The following is a 15,671-nucleotide window of genomic DNA, read 5'->3' on the forward strand; positions in this document are numbered from 1 at the left end:
CTTTTCGGGATGGAATTGCCATCATTACCTTTTTTGAGAAACGGCGTGTCTGTTTGAGCCGTCTTTTTAGAGCCTTAATTAGTTGGATATGTCAGCAGTTCTAGTAACAATTTTAGGAAAAGATTCTCGCGCCAAAAGTAGTGTCACTTCAACCGCCCACATGCTAGACGGCATGAGAAGGAGCATCTGTAAGGGGGATTTCCCATCATTGAATAGATAACACGTGTATGGGAAATAACCTAAGACTATAGATGTCCAGAATGAGACGAGGACCATCAAATTAGTTCTGTGAATAAGTGATCTCGTGCTTAGCACAAGTGTTTAGTGGACATGTGCTAGGGACGTGGCTGACCACTTCTAAATATGACAGTTCTCCAAGTCGTTAGGAACTAATATAGACAGTTCCTGAATAGAAGGAAACTGAAGATGGCGATCTCTGATGATAAGGAAGGAATCGTGATGACATATCTTAGGAGTTATCTTTTAGATATAATCTTCCCATACACGATGGGACATTATGATCAACAAGGAAACTTATCTCTCATAAGATATGGTCTAGATTCAGACTTCCATAAGGAGAGGAATCCTAATAGGAAGGCAGAGTCCAAAGATGGAAGGGAACTCACAAGCAGTGAGGACAGTCCTAACCCTAGGACTCTCATAGCTTTTCATATATAAACTATAGGGATTCGCTCTTAGAAACTACACAAAATAGGGTTTGATTCTCCTAAATAAATAAGGAGATACGTAGGAAGCTGCCAGGCGATTCAACCCTGAACTCACAATCATCTCATCCCTTCTCTACTCAGTCAAAGCTTCTGGATCACAAGGCACAGAGGAATATCATGGGACACATGAAAACTCCCCTTCACTAGTTATCTCAGCCAACACTGATGTAGTCAACTCCTTACGATTACCATTCACATCTATAAAAATCTTACGATTCACAACCTCCCTCTTCTGGTAAAATGCAAGTACCAAATCAGTGTGATAAAAATCCTGAGTAGAATACCACAACCCTTCCCACTTCCTAATACGCATTTCTGTATCGAAGAAAGGTGCAAACTATGCACTGGAAAAAACTTGTTCTGGAAGAATTTTTCGGGTTTTTGGAGCCATGGAGATCTGGAATCAGAAATTGTGGTGATGGTTAAGGTGTGAGAGAGTGAAAAAAATAACTCGGTTGAAATTGGAAGGGTAGGTGTGTGGAGGTAAGGGCGCGGGTGCACTAAATTGGCTGATCCAAAGGGCGTGTGCACTTTAATTTGGCTAGGTTCATGCGATGGTCTTGAGTGGAGGCGAGGAAGAAGAAGGGGAAAAATGTGTGGTGTTTAAAAAAAGGGAGTCACGTGCGTGGCACGTGACCTGGTAGGGTTTTAATTTTCGGGCCCAAGCCCGAAACAAATCCGTAATACTCATCCTGTCCTATGCCTAGTATAACTTAAAACTAAAATTTCTGATTCATTAACGGTCCGATTTTGGTGAATGAGCTATGAAAATGATCAGCAGAGAAAATACAATCCAATGATCTATAAAAAACTCAAATCTTACCGTGGTTGACATATAAGGAGAAGGAAGTTTCGAAGCGCATGAATGACATAAGTTATGTGATCGAAAGATATCTAAATTCATAGATAGTATCAACCCGAAGCAAATAACGACTAAACGACATATAGAACAAGAATAGGAAGTTGAGTGATCAAGAATGAAAAGACCAAACACCCCACCCCCAAACAATTTTTTGAAAATAGGGTTTAGAAAATTTGTTTTAAAACGTGGGTCTTTTAAAGTCAGATTCTCGAGACTTACTAGACTAATGTTTATCGGATTTTAATATTTTTTTTACTTTTTATGAATAAGGGTTAATATAAAAGAAACAATAAAGCAATAAGGACGTAATTCACTCCATAGAGAAAAACGACTCAAAAACGAGAAAACATGCAAGAGTAGAAAACGTGAATTACGTTAAACGTGGACTTAGGGTTCTGTACTTATAGCCACACACTCGAAAGGGAGGGCCAGGTTACCTTAATGGTGCACTACCAATATATATGGAAATGAAAGGAAGTACACCAAACATCAAAGGTCAGTCCTCATAGACAGGGTCCTGTAAAAGGACATTCTCCACATCTGGGGACCTTAACTCATGAAAATGTTTTAAACGTTAGCCATTGACTCGAAATGTACTCTTTTCCTTGGGATTTACCAAGGTGATTACCCCGTAAGGGATGACTTCAGTAATCAGAAAAGGACTAGACCAACGGGTTTTTAATTTCCCTGAGAAAATATGCAAACGTAAGTTGTAAAGCAAAACTTTTTGACTAACTACAAACTCTTTACCCAAAATCTGTTTCTCATGAACATGTTTCATGTTAGCTTTATAATCCTTCGCGAGATCATAAGAATCACTACGGATTTCTTCAAGCTCATTTAATTGCAATTTGCGCTTGACACCAGCCTCATCAATATTGATGTTCAGGCTTTTTATAGCCCACATAGCACGGTGCTCCAATTTAACGGGCAAGTGACAAGGTTTTCCAAACACAAGTCTAAAGGGAGACATTCCTATAGGAGTTTTAAAAGCTGTCCGATATGCCCATAAGGTATCTGTTAGACGCTTAAACTAATCTTTCTGATCAGGATTGACTGTCGTTTCTAATATTTTTTTTAATTTCCCTAGTAGAGACTTCTACTTGGCCACTAGTTTGCAGATGATAAGGAGTTGCCACCTTATGGGTAACTTCGTATTTTTTAACTAAAGAAGCAATAACTCTATTGCAAAAATGTGTTCCGCCATCACTGATGATAGATTTAGAGATGCCAAAATGAGAGAAAATGTATTCCTTAATGAAAAACACAACTGTTGTATAGTCATTGCTATGACAAGCTATGGCCTCTATCCATTTGGAAAAGTAGTCTATGACAACAAGAATATAAATAAAACCGTGGGAAATAGAAAAAAGGCCCATGAAATCGATGCCCCATACATAAAAAATTTGCACTATCATAATTGTATTTAAAGGTAGCATATTACATTCAGTGATCTGCCCAAGTTGTTGGTAACAAACACACGTCCTGCTGTGTACTTGGGCATCTTTAAAAAAGGTAGGCCAATAAAATCCACATTGAAGAACTTTAGCTGCCGTTTTCTTACCATTAAAATGGCCACCACATGCTTTGTCATGGCAGAAGGATAAAACCTCATTATATTCCCACTGGAGAATACAACGACAAATAATTTGATCCGCACAATACTTAAAAAGGTAGGGCTCATCCAGTAGTATAGCTTAACTCTAGCCAAAAATTTATTACGTTCGCTTTTTGACAAAACATTAGGAATAATATCAGAAGCTAAAGGTGCTTATCAAGAAAAGAATCAGGTATGGACTCAGAGTCATTATCACTATCATTGGTTAGTCTAGATAAGTGATCGACAACTACATTTTTGACTTCTCGTTTATCCTTAATTTCTAAGGTAAACTCTTGCAGGAGAAGGAACCATCATATCAATCTCTGTTTAGTATCCTTCTTGGCGAGAAGGTACCTAAAAGTTGCATGGTAAGTATACACTAAGGTCTTTGAACCAACCAAATAACGACGGAACTTATCTAAAGAATAAACCATAGCTAAATATTTTTTTTTCGTAGTAGTATAATTTCTTTGAGCATCATTTAAAGTTTTACTAGCATAATAAATAACAGTGGACTTATCATCTAATTTCTGGCCTAACACAGCACCAACAGCATAATCGCTAGAGTCACACATAAGTTCGAAAGGTTTAGACCAATCGGGAGGCTGTATAATCGGTGTAGATGTTAAAGCGGCTTTTAATGTTTCAAAAGCTTGTTTGCAGTCATGCTTGAAATCAAATATGACATCTTTTAAAAGCAGATTAGTTAAAGGCCTGGCTAATTTTGAAAAATCCTTGATAAAACGCCTATAGAAACTTGCATGGCCTAAAAAGGCTCTAATGTCATAGATAGTTCATGGTATAGGTAGAGACGCTATTTTATGCCATCACTAGATACAATATGACCTTGAACTATCCCTTTTTTAACCATAAAATGACATTTTTCCTAATTTAAAACCAGATTCTTTTCCTCACACCGTGTCAACACCTTGGAAAGGTTTGACATGCAGTCACTGAAAGAGTTTCCATAAATAGAAAAATCATCTATGAAAACTTCCATAAAGTGCTCCACCATGTCACTAAAGATATGAAGCATACACCGCTGGAAGGTACTAGGAGAATTACAAAGGTCAAAAGGCATTCGTTTATAGGCATATGTTTCAGAAGGACATGTGAAGGTAGTCTTGTCTTGGTCGTCAAGATTGATAATGATCTAAAAATAGCCATAGTAGCCATCTAAAAAATAGTAATAAGCATGACCAGCTAGACGTTCGAGCATCTGATCTATAAAAGGTAAAAGAAAGTGATTCTTTCGTGTCATGGCGTTTAAGCGTCTGTAGTCAATACAGATGCTCCATTTCATAAGAACTCGTGTGGAAACATATTTACCATCAACATTACGTACAATGGTAACACCCAATTTCTTAGGAACTATGTGATCGGGGCTTACCCATTCATTATCAGAGATGGGATATATGATACCCACATCGAGTAACCATAAGACTTCTTCCCTGACCACCACTTTCATGGAAGGGTTCAAGCGACGCTAAGGTTTGCATGAAGTCTTCACATTATCCTCCAAATGTATGTGATGTGTGCATACGCTAGGGTCAATCCTCTTAATGTCGTCTAGGGACCAACTGATCATGGAACGATGTTTCCTAATCACCCTAATCAAACGTGCCTCTTCATCTGTAGACAACTAAGAAGATATGATCACCAGATGACTACCATCCGGATCAAGATGGATATATTTCAACTCAGCAGGAAGAGGTTTAAGCACAGGGGTGGAAGGAATGGGTAGAAAGGCTTCCTGAGGGTCTTCGCCCGGAGTAGTAAAGACTTGTTTATGTAAGAAGTCTTCAAACTCGAAAGAAGGATCTAAGATAGGAGTAGACTCGAAAAGGGTATTGACTTCCTCTACGTAGGAGTCATCACCGAAGTCGGAACTTCCGAAGGAAAGAAATTGGTGCATCTGGTTCTTTGGAAATGTGTTGTTAAAATAATCTTGAGCTAAGTTCTTGATCATGCTAACTTCTCCATCAATAGTCATATCGGGTAACTATTGAATCATTTTGAAAATATTCACCTCAACCAAAAGGTGTCCAAAAGACATGGACAGCGAACCATCGCGGTAGTTAATGAGCGCGTTGGCAGTTGCCAAGAAGGGGCACCCTAAGATGATAGGAACATAGTCGTTAGCGACTTCTGTGTCGAGGATAACCAAGTCGGTTGGGTAGTAAAAATCTTGAACTTTAACAAGAATATTTTCAACGACACCTTTGGGATACTTAATAGAACGGTCAGCTAATTGTAATGTAATTTTAGTTGGTTGCATCTCTTGGAGACCGATTTATTTATATAAATAATAAGAGAGTAAGTTAACACTCGCCCCCAGGTCTAATAGAGCAGTTGTCGTTTGGGTATCCTCTAAGGTGTATTGTATAGTAGGACGACCAGGGTCCTTGTACTTAACAATACCATTATGTTTTGATAGAGTGGGAAACTGTTCAGTTAAAAAGGCGTCTTTTGGAATGTTTATTTTCCGCCTAATATTGCACAACTCTTTTAGAAACTTAGCATGTTGTGGTAATTTTTTAATAGCTTCAAGAAAAGGTAGGTTTATCATTAGATTTTTAAAAACTTCTCTAATCTCATCAAAATTTGTATCCTTTTTTAACATGGCTAGTGATACCTATAAAATGAATAGTCTACCTACGAAATGAACTACGAATCCACAACGTAAGTAAACTAAACTTTTTACTTGATTGCTCTCTTGTTTATCAAAGAATTATTCTACTCTCAACCAATTGAGATATAGGGGAGTAGATAGAGTTCGTTCCACTCCTAGTGCTCTAGCATGGATGTTTTCTAATCTAACTAGTCGTTTTTAAGTCTATGAGAGTTTTACGAAGGGAATTATACTACGATGCAACTACCCACAAGATGCAACTAGTCGCTTATCAGTCAACTAAGGGAATGTTACGTTGATTCTATGATAAGGAGTTAGAGGGGGATTGATTCCACCTTAACTCAACTTAATCCACTAACGACAGATAATCGTCAGAATCCGAATCCGAATTGAATCTGCCGCCTAACAATTGGTTATTCCTAATCCCTAATTATACATGGCATTTCTACCAATTCATAACTAGCATGTGAACAATTAAACCCATTCTCATGGTGAACTAATCATTTCTAGAGTGGAATAGAAAATACGACGACTCTACGATAATCGGAATCAAGCTTTCATCAAGGCTTCACAACCCCTCTAATGGAGGTTTAGCCTTGAATCATTCATAATCATTTCCATTTATATTAAAACTAAACATAATATAAAGCATTGAAATTTATTTAATTAAACAATAATGAAATCTAATTTAATGACTAAATTGAACTAAGGACATGAATTGAAATTAGATCTAGAATTGGAATTGACAAAAATCGAAATGGGTAAAGAATACTACTTTATTTATCTAATCTATCAAGAACAATGATTCAAGGATTTAATCTAAAACAAAATTTAAATGAAACTAAAACTTAATTTAATTAATAAAACTAGATCTATAATTCTATATCTTAATTTAGGTCTAACTAGCTACCATTAATGAAGAGCTAAGCTTTTGTTTTTATACATCCAGATCCAAAATTCGTGCATGGGCTTGGAGCCAGGGTTTGGGCCAGAGAATCAGGCCCCAAAACCCAATTCTTCCAAATCCAAAAGGCCTCTTCAGCTGCAGTTGACTTCCATAGACTTTTCGTCCACTTCTGCTCCTCTGATTGGGTCAAGGCTTGGACCATTACAAAGCTCTTTCCGAGCCGGTCGTTTTGACATAAGGTATGCCCAATTCCGAGGTCTGAATCCAAAGATACGGCTTTCGAAGTTCTCACTGACTTTTGCTCTCAGATCTCGCTAAAGTGGTACATTTCGCACATAATGGACTTTGAAGCCCGAAAATGCATAAAAACGCGTAATCGGTGTTAACTCTTACTTATTATTCACATAATTGGTCTGACAAGATGATTATTAAGGGGTTAAAACTACAGTTTGGGCTCTTATCAAACCACCCCCAAAACATTTTGCTTGTCCTCAAGCAAATATGAGAAATTAGAATAAGTGACCAAAAATGGAGTTCTAACTACTCTCGTTTCGCTGAGTGCGATTGCATTGACCATATGCAACAAGGCCTTAAACCACTAGGAATTCCCTAGTGGACGAGTTATAGCCTCGTGAGAGTTTTCCAGTGAAGGTACTCACAAACTTCATCTATACTACAAATCCACTAAGAAAATAAAACTATTGTTTCCTTATTCATGCCCAACTATCTATACATCTCTCTAGCAATTATATAAGAATAACCAGTCAAAACCCTAAGTTAATATATGCATAATAATCAATCATCTACAATAAACATATATACAATGAGTAGTACTATCAAATGTTTAGCAGGTTTGTTTCTGAGAACTTGGAATAGCGTCCTTAAGTAGGTTCTCACAATAATAGTCAAGAAACAACACTCTGATTTTTGCACTCAAGTTTAAGCTACTCCGATTAATACAATTGGGCACACTTTACCTTACAATCTCAATGACAACAAGGAAGCCGGGTCAATCAAACACATCTGCCACTTACTATCACACTAACCTATTCCTAATTGAGCTAGAGGTCTTTATTAGGTGTTACAGGATTAGGAGATGGTTTAAGAAGGAAGGAAATGGATATTCAAAAGGACAAGTCCGAGATAATAGAGTCTTCAGTATTATGTAGCTTAGAGAAAACCTTGTTATTTTCTTTTGCTTCTATACTTTGTTTCCATCCTTAGCCATATTTTTCTTTTTTTTTTTTTGGCTTTTTGACTCCTTTTTATTCTATTTTTTTTTTGGAGTTTTTATTTTATTTCTATTTTTCTTTTCTTTGGATGGAAACTTCTTTTCTTTATTTTCTGAAGCAAGTAACAATTTTTGTTTACACAGGGTTTTCTCTTCTTCTTTCTTCACTCATTCTATTCTCAGACTTATTCTAAATTGGGTAGGTTGATTTATTCTCTTTTTTTTTTTTTTTTATTTTGTTTTTGTTTTTGTAACAGGGTAAAGGAATTGTGGTGTATGGAAGGCTAAAGAAAAGGCTCAGAGTGGCGACTAGCGGAAAATAATTCATAGGTTTGAATTTACGCTATATCGATCCAAAGAGCGGCCTAAATTCTCACTTAGGATATGGTTTAGTGATCAAGCAAGTGGGCGTGTGATTTCTCTATCCGGATTTTACTTCTCCCTTGTGTCATTTCTCAAATGTTTAGCTTCATATAAGGCTTTAGGCTATATTCTCACAGGATTTGTAGAATAAGTACTCTAGCCTAGATTTCAGAAACTTCTTGCTAACAATCATAGATACTCACGTAATATATTTATAGATAGATGCAAAGATTATTACCTACGATTAACCTAAGTTTCTAACAATTATTCTCGATGCAACAACTATGTGTGAGACTTCTAGATTGTTAAGCATGGAGAAAGAAAACAATACCAATATTCCTAAGTGTATAGCATAAACTTATTTATTTATATTTTTAAATTTTTGAAATTTTAACTAGAAAACAAATGCATATTATATATATCTATATCCTAACAGATGTCTTAATTACACGTGATTCTATGCCCCCCCCCAAACAAGAAGCATGATTTGTCCTCAAAGCATTGTAAATAAAGAGGGTAGGAAAAATACCATTGAAGCGCGTGAAATTCAGAAACATCTGCAAAACAATGTTAGAACGTACTAATATAGGAAATAAAAACTGACGCAACTCTATAAGAGTTCCACCCATTATGGGGTTAACATAATTAAATTGCTTGGGACATAAGCAGACACTAACAGAAAATAAAACTTACCTCCACTCCCGTTGTTATTCGTCATCTTCGTCATCCTCTACTTCTATAAAGAAGTGAGGTTCCTTCGCGTCCTGCCATGCTATGATAATTTGCCAGGCTTCACGCCATTTATCATCTATGGTTGCTAACCTATTAAGTGCCACTTGGTCTGATGGGGTGTAGGGTGCAACCTGGTGAGGTTGTATCCGCCACCCATGCCAAGTCATTGCACGGAAAGATCGAATAATACTATTGGTGGGTCGCACCGTGTCTACCTTAATCCAATCCGTGAAACGTGTACAAAAAAAAGGAAAGAAACATAGCATAATACGTGAAATTAGAACAGGCATAAGAAGGTACTTATGCCTCATAGTATAGGCTCGTGCTAAACTTGACATCAAAGTCCTGGGAAGGTCATAGAACCGGCGTCCATTGGCTAAAGCAAGGAAAACGCTGCAAGTGGCGTCATTCACAGAAGAAAAACGCCATTCCCCTAAAATGTTTAGCATTATCGAAACATAACAGTTCCTATGTTCATGGACAAAGCTACCAAGGGCAACGTTATAGTCCCCTTGGTCCTCAATACGGAAAATGCCTGCCCCATAAGCCTCGTGCAAAGACTCATAGGTGTAGACATGCATATTATCGACCCAATAGCACCATGGGTCTTGTATCTCAGCGGGCATAGCAAGTCCAAGAACAAAGGCTAGCAAGAACCTGGTAATCTCCATTGGTTCATCGTCAATGTTGATGGAGAACACTTGTTCTCCATCCGGTCTCTCAAAGAAAATGCAGTTATTATAAAAATAAGATGCAAGTCTTTGGAGAATAAAGTTCAGCCGGTCTTACCATAAGAGGTTCCCAGCCAACATATGTGATCACCTCGCGAAACCAAGCACCGTAAGTAGTGCTTTGGAACAAATCTTCGAAAGACTGTTCCGGTATCAATATTGGAGATGTCATCTCAAAATTACGCTTTGGAATAGCTGCGAATGATTCGGATACTACACGCGAAAAACTGGAAAATTTCTGGTCCAGAGAAGTCAGCAGCTGGGCGCCAACTGAACTTAGGCGGCGCTTTTTGTATTTTGGAATTCCAGTAACTTAGCGCTGGTCGCTGGTCGCTAGGACTAGAAGCCAGCTCGACAAAATTTTTCGACAAATTGTTTGTAGGGCTGAAGCGCGCTCAACTAGAAGCGCGGCGCGCCCGAGGATTCGTGAATTGCGAAAATGAAGTCGAAACGCGGGGAATCGCGGGTTTGAAGGGTGAGTGATGGAGTTTAGGTGTAATGTGAGTTGTGAGGATAGATTGTATCAAGTTTAAATAGGCTTAAAGTTGCTAGAATGGATCGGAAAGTTGCCAAAACTAATTTCGGCAGGTTTAGAAAATCCTAAAATCTCCAAACTTCAAAACGGAAACAACTCATATCCCGGATTCTAATTCAAACCCGATATCTCTTATTTGGATATTATGACTGAATGTACCTATTTAATCTAGATTTCATCCTACAATGATTCTCAATCATAGATATGCCTATCTGACCATATTTTCACCTTACTCCGCATAGAATTCTAACACTAGGGTTTTATAAAAAAATAAAGCGTGAAATGATCAAACCACCCCAAACAAGTTTGGAAGGTGGGATTAATATGAAACAAGCACACAAACTGAAAATAACCCCTTATATTAAAATTTTCATTCGAGTATCACTACAAAATCCACATTACCAAATAAAAATTACATTACAATAAAGACAACAAAAGTAAAATAAAACAACAACTACTAAACATAAATAACTACCACTATCACTCCTCATCCTCTCTAAACACCTCGCCACTGGTGGCGGAGGGCACAGACTCGAGTGGTGGCTCCTGGGCTCCAGAAGGTCCAGCAGCAGTCGTCCTTCGTCGACGACGCTCATGCCTAGTAGCTGTGTCCTCAGAGGCAGAGTCTGTCTGAGGTGGGAAGCGTGCTAGCATATCCACTCTAAACTGGCGCTGGGCTTCCATCTCAGCCCTCGCCTGCTCCCATCTCTCATCCTCCCTCTGGGTGCGGAGCTCGAAGTTGTGGTGAATGGTGGCCTGTCGAGTCCGGAGGTCTGCACAGAGAGTGTTGAGTGAACGCATGCCCCTATGTAGCATAGTCATGCGCTCAGCATCAGACCAACACCTCTGGAAGGCATCCGTATCAAAAGCAGTGCCATCCTCCTCATCCTCCTCCGACTCATCCTCATCTACCCTCTGCTCCTCCTCCTCCGGCTGTTCCCCTATCCTCGGGCAATTTCCAGACTTGTTGGACACACTCCCTATAGATCTGGCGGGTTCCCGTGCGGGGGTAATGTAAATCCTCTCAGAAGCCGGAGTTGCCTTCATCTTCAACATGATCTTAGTGATAAGCACAGGAAGAGGTGCCAACGACCGTCCGAACCTCCTGATCATGTTCAGCAAAAACTCCAGGATACAGAAATCGTACTTCCGCTCCTGGAGTATCCATAGGACGTGGAGGCAGGTCAGACCGATGTCACTGACCTTGTCCTTGCCTAGGACATTCCGACCAATCCACCGGGTCAGAGCTTGGTTGGTCCTCCTCGAACCTTGGCGCACAAATGGGAGTTTGGATTGTAGCTCCCATTGATGGCCGATGCGCCCATCAACGGCTCAACCCGTCAAACCGGGCTCTGTAAAAACGGCATCCAGATTGATTCTAGGCGGAATGCCTAGAATCTCAGCCAACAGCCCCGTAGTCAACTCCCTCCTCTTCTTCTTCACCAAAACAAAAATCCGACTCCCCTCCAACTCCCGGGTGTTGTAGAACCGTCTGACCAAGTCTTCGTGATAGAAGTCCTCGGTCGAGTACCACAGACTACTCCAGTCTCTACTAGCCATTTCGTCACCGTAAAACGGCGCGAAATGGTCGGCAGTGAACACTTGCTCCGGAATAATTCGGCGTTGAGCCATCTAGTGTTTGGAATAAGAATTTGGGGTTTAAATAAGATGTGGTGGTGGTGGTTTTACTTGACCGACTTGAAGAACAGTGGAGGTGGTGGAGTGGTGGCGGCAGCACCAATTGGTTTGATTTTTCGGTGGTTTTTCGAGTTTTAAATTGGTGGAGTTTGTTTTGATTGGTGTTTGCAAACAAAAATGGGTTGGGATATGATTTTTGGCGTGGGTTTATGGTATTATTTTTTAATTTTGATTTTTTTTAGGTTTGGAAGATGTTAATGGCGGTGGAAGATGAAAGAGATGAACTGTTGCGTGAGAATGTAAGAGCTTGGCCGCTCTCCATGGGCTGGTGAAGAAGTTGGGCCCAAGCCCAAAAATCGAAATTTTTTTTTTTTTTTTTTTTTTTTTTTTTTTCGATTTTTTTCGCGAATTTGAAATCAAAATTCCCGCTTCGTTACATGTCCGATTTTTGCAAATGAGATATGGAAATGATCAGGAGAGAATTTCCTATCCAATGATCCATAAAACACTCTATTCCGACTTCGGATGACATACGGGATAGTGGAAAACGCCTCGAAGTGCGTGCATGACGTAAGTTATGCGAACGAATGAACTCTAAATTAATAGATCATGTCAATCCGAATCGTAATACAATAAAACGGCCTAAGCAACTCTAGTGGGACATAAAACATTTAGTATGGAAACACGAACACCCCACCCCCAAACAAATTTTTACAAGAATTTTAGAAAATTTGTTTTAGCGATCAGGTCTTTTAAAGTCGATTCGAGACTTCCTAGATTACTATGTTTATTTTATTTTTTTATTTTTTTATTTTAGTTTTAGAAGGAAAAACAATAAGCAATAAAGACATAATTCACACCATAGAGAAACATGACTCAAAAATCCGAGAAAACATGCAAGAGTGGAAAACGTGAACTATGTGAACCGTGGACTTAGGATCCGGTACTTACAGCCACACACTCCATAGGGAGGGCCCGGTTACCTTAATGGTGCACTCACCAATATATTGGAATGAAAGGAAATGCACCAACACAGAAATTGAGTCGTTTATAGTCAGGTACTCAAGACTTTATCTAAGACATATGTATGAACATGCAGTTGATCATATATCAACAACCGAAATAGTTGTGGATCATTCCATAAATAAATATCACAGCAAACATATCCAAATACAATGAAACACCAAGATTTCCTACGACTCAGCCTAGTGGAATCCAAACGAAGTTGGGTAACCCTATTGTGTAACCTATCATGCACCTTCTTTTTCATTTTTGAATGAGTGGGTGTTCTAGTAAATAAGTGTGGAAAAGTGAATGGTTGTGGAGAATATGGTAGGTATGGATAAGTTCTAGAAAGACAGCCTGTACACAATGAGGATTTGGTTTTAGCACCGAACTCATTCATTGTGTGTGTAGGGACTGTCTCAATTCTGAAAATGAAGGTGTCAAATAGTTTGTCCTTCTGAAGTATCTGTTTGCTAGGAGGATTTAAAAAATTATAGAGCACAGAAGAAACAACAGGATCGAGTGCAAACTCGGGGTTCCTTTGAAAGGGTGGAAGGAGGGGAATCGAGGTGGATGTTGTGCTAGTTAGTTCTTGATAGGGTGAATTTTCACCTACTCGAAGAAACTCATCAAATTCCTCATCTAGATTGGTCATATCCACATTACTATGGTAGTCCTCTACATCTTTAAGAAAGTCATCTATCCCATCCTCGTCAATAACATGTGTATCGACTAGTGTAGGAATGAAAATGTTGGAGTCTGACTTTCCAAAGGAAAGAATTTTGGGCATATGACTATCAGGGAACGTGTTGTTGAAATAATCTCGAGCAAAGCTCTCGATCATGCTAACCTTTCCATCCATAGACGAATCGGGTAACTGTGTCCTTGTTTTAAAAACATTGACTTCAACAGCAAGATGGCCAAAGGACATGGACATTGAACCATCACGGCAATTAATGAGCGTTGGCGGTTGCCGAGAAAGGGCGCCCTAAAATAATCGGGGACCCAGTCGTTAGCGACTTACGTATCGAGGACTACAAAATCAGCCGGATAGTAGAAATCCTGCACTTTTACAAGCACATTTTCGACTACACCCTTAGGGTACTTAATAGACCGATCGACTAATTGCAACGCCATTTTAGTGGGTTGCATTTTGTCTAGACCTATTTGTCTATACAAATAAAATGGGAGTAAAGTTAACACTAGCCCCCGTGTCTAATAACGCTGTCGTCGTATAGGAATCTCCTAAGGTGCATTATGCGATGGGGCGACCGGGGTCCTTGTACTTAACAATTCCATTATGTTCGGATAAGGTTGGGAATTGTTACGTTAAAAAGCGTCTTTTCGGTATATTTGTCTTACGCCTAGTAGTACACAATTCCTTAAGAAACTTAGCATGGTGTGGTAGCTTTTTATAGCTTCGAGGAAAGGAAGGTTTATAGTTAGATTCTTGAAAACGTCCCTAATCTCCTCGTAATTTGTATCCCTAGTTAACATGGCCAATTTTTGTGGAAACGGTGGTTTTACGTCTATATTTAGCAATGGTATCAACCGGATGTTTAACCGTGGCTTCTGTTTCTTTGGTTGTGTTATGGCGGTACTTCTACAGTGGTAGGCTCTTCAGTTTCTATTTCAGTATCTAGTAATATAGCAGGTGTAGGGGCTACTGGTGGGGTAACTATAGGCATAGTTACCTTGTTATCAACCACTCTGCCAGAACGGAGAGTGGTGATTGCATTTATCTCACCTACATTTTCATATTCATTACTAGTATTATCCGTTACCTCAAAGGCTGTGTTTGTTGTTTTAGGATTAGGTATTGCGTTACCTGGAAACACACCTTTGGTTTGGGCTTTATCTTGAGCCAACTGTTGGGTTAAATTAGTTCTGGGATTGTAGAAGCTGTTGGTTGGATTGAGCCATGGTTTGGAAAAGTTTTGGCTCACTTGTATAAAGGTGTCAAGACGATCCGGGTGTGTGGGTGTAGTGGTCACGGGGTGGGGTTACTGGAACTATTTCCCGTGAATTATTTATTGGTGGATTTTGATAGTTATTATTTACCTAACGATACCTCTATTAGCATTATAATTATTATAATTACCTTGACCTTGTGCTTGACCTTGTCGAGGTTGCACTTGGTTGTTATAATTATTAAAATTACCCGACCGCCCTTGTCGTAGTGGAGCTTGGTTAAAGCTCTGCGTTATTTAACATATTGATGATTGTACCCTTGAGGTGTGGCGTTTTGGTTATTTCTCCAACCAAAGTTGGGATTTTGTCTCCAAGGGCGTTAGGTTCACTATTAATGGAACAAGCCTGTTCATAGGCTATAGGACGATGGGATTCGGGATGCTCGGGACTCCAATGAAAACTACATGGATTTGAATTTACATTCATGACGGGGATAGGCTTTTGTTGTACAAAATGGCCTCAACCTTTTTAGTTAGAGATTCGATTAAATTTTTAAGTTCTAGATCGGGTTTAACCTCAAACATACCGGTAGCCTTAAACGTGGAAGAAGAACTAGCGGAGCGGGAGTAATCGTCACTACCCCCCAATTATTATTACGCTTTAGTTTGGTCCTCTAAAATTTATAAGCCTCAGAGGCTCCTTTGTTTAAGAAACTACCCCATTCATTATGTCAAGGACTTCTTTATGGTGATGTTGAAGTCCTTTGAAAAGGCACGAACTAACGTGTCTTTAAGCT

The sequence above is a fragment of the Coptis chinensis genome, chromosome 2, assembly GCF_015680905.1.
Source record: "Coptis chinensis isolate HL-2020 chromosome 2, ASM1568090v1, whole genome shotgun sequence".
In the NCBI taxonomy this organism is placed as follows: domain Eukaryota; kingdom Viridiplantae; phylum Streptophyta; class Magnoliopsida; order Ranunculales; family Ranunculaceae; genus Coptis; species Coptis chinensis.